Consider the following 2500-nt stretch of genomic DNA (forward strand, 5'->3'; position numbering starts at 1 on the left):
TGGAGTAAGAGATGGTTGTTAGCCACCATGTGGGTGCTGGGAATCAAACTCAGGTCCTCTGCAAGAGCAGACAGTGTTCTTAACTGTCCCCGACCGCTTTCCGTCTCGCCGGCAAGAACGACGCGGGAGGACAAGTCAGGATCCTTCTGCAGCAGTTTATTGTATGTGCATCTTACACTCTTAGAAGCTTAAAGACCGAAGACGCCGAGAAGCGGGAGAGCGGTTGCTTATATAGTCTAAAGGTCCCATCTATGACGTATAAGAAGTGGATTGGTTGCTGGAGATCACGCCACGGGAGGAGGCGAGGGAGAGCAGGCTCTTGTGCACGCCCCTTATGGGCGCAGCAGGATGTTTACTGTTAAGAAGGTCCGGATACCGGCGCCATCTTGTAATGGTGGCGGAGGCTGTGGCTCTCTACACTGTGCTTTGATTGGTCTGCCTCCTCGTGACTGGTGTGTGATCAGCGCATGATCCCCAATGTTAGATGTAAGTGCATCATCAGCATGACCTTTACTACCATTGGTCCACAGTGGGTGCCCTTACATGTTATTGGATGATTGTGTGTATATATATATTTCCTGCTTAAAAATAAAGTTCTACCCTCTGACATGCTCCCAGAGTGGTCCACTCTGTCACACACAGGAAACCACCAGGAAGCAAGATTTGCACAGATTTGTGGCCACAGAGGTCCAGGCAGTCTCAAACTTTAAACTTGCATGTATTCTGATGAGAAGCAAGTGAACTGACCCTTGCCCTAAAGGAAACAGCTTATGTCAACATAGATCTTGAACATCATGCAGTTAGTTATTTAGAGTGCTGGACAAATGCAATACTTAGGATTATGCACTGGGTTATAGACAAAACATAAGCACCAATAAAGGTATTATGTGAGAATCCTGAGAAAGAGGCCACCTGCTTTTGGTACCTTTAAAGAAATATAGAATATATTTGGAGCAGAGTAATAACTACAAATAATAAATTATTTTATTTATTATTTTTATTTTTTATGTGTATGAGTATATTGCTTGCATATATGTAAGTGCACTCATGTTGTGCAATGCATGTCAACATTATAAAAGGGCATCAGAAGCCCTGGAACTGGAGTTACAGATGGTTGATACCACTGTGTGTGTGCTGGGAACTGAACCTGGGTTTTCTGCAAGATTAGCCAGTGCTTTTAATCACTGAACCATCTCTCCAGTCTCTTACAAAGAATACATTAAATAAAATATGGACCTAAAGGTGGAAAAGAGAAAATAGCAATTTATTTCAGTTGTTTTCAATTCTATAAGTATCATACCTAAATACAGTGCTATAATGGTATTAGTCAAATATAGATTTCTGAGAGAAATTCTATAACATCTCTAAATCTTATTAAAGAAGTTCTGCTACAGTCTTTGGTGTCCTCTAGCTCTCTCTCTCTCTCTCTCTCTCTCTCTCTCTCTCTCTGTGTTTGTGTGTGTATGTGCACGTGTGTGCGTGTGTGCACATGTGCGCATGTGTGCACTCACTTATGTGTGCCTGAGGCTAGTGGTAGCTGTTGGGCATCCTCTTCATCACTTTCCACCTATTTTTGAGGTAGAACCTCCCCCTAACCTGGAGCTCACTGTTTTGGTCAGGCTGGCCAGTGAACCCTGGGGATCCACCTGTCTTAGTCCTCTCACTTCCAGTGCTGGAGTTATAGATGCGCACAGCTGTGCCCAGCTTTACATGGGTCCTGGGGATTCAAACTCATGTCCTCGTATTTGAACAACAAGCACTTTACCCATGGAACCACTTCCCCATCCCATTCACTAACATTTCATTAGCAAATTTATCAAATAATTTGTGAAACTATATACCTATTAACTAGTGAGGACATTCAGAAAATATCTTGAATGATATATTTGTGGAGAATAGTGGATCTTATAGTAGTTATTTTCATAACTACATGTTAACCCTTCCTGGTTATGAAAGAATTTAATCTGAAAGGAATTATTAAAGGTTTTTGAAGAATTTCAGAATTAAGAAACGAGAAAATGTTTTAGAGAATAGAATGAAATATTAGAAAATGTATACACATACTGCAACATTACTTGGTATTCCATTAATATATATTAAAGCAATTTTATTTGTTTTTATGTGTATGAGTGTTTGCTTGCATGTATGTAGGTATACAAGGTGCATGGTTGGTGCCAGCTGAGGCCAGAAGAGAGCGTTGGGTCCTCTGTAGCTAGGGTCACAGATGGTTGTGAACAACCATGTGAGTACTGGGAACCAAACCCACATCCTATTCAAGAGCAGAAAGTGTTCTTAACTGCTGAGCCGTCTCTCTAACCCAATGTATATATTTTTAATAAACAGCCTTTTAAAAGTAGTAGGACACAAAGTCAACACAGAAAATTAGGTAGCCTTTCTATATACTGGGCACAAGCTTGTTTAGCAAGAAATCATGAAAAAAAAGACCACCTAGGTGCAAAAGTCCTTTGTGATAAAAACTTTGACATTAAAGAAACAAATT

The sequence above is a fragment of the Nannospalax galili genome, unplaced genomic scaffold (assembly GCF_000622305.1).
Source record: "Nannospalax galili isolate Female #2095 unplaced genomic scaffold, S.galili_v1.0 scaffold426, whole genome shotgun sequence".
NCBI classification, from domain to species: domain Eukaryota; kingdom Metazoa; phylum Chordata; class Mammalia; order Rodentia; family Spalacidae; genus Nannospalax; species Nannospalax galili.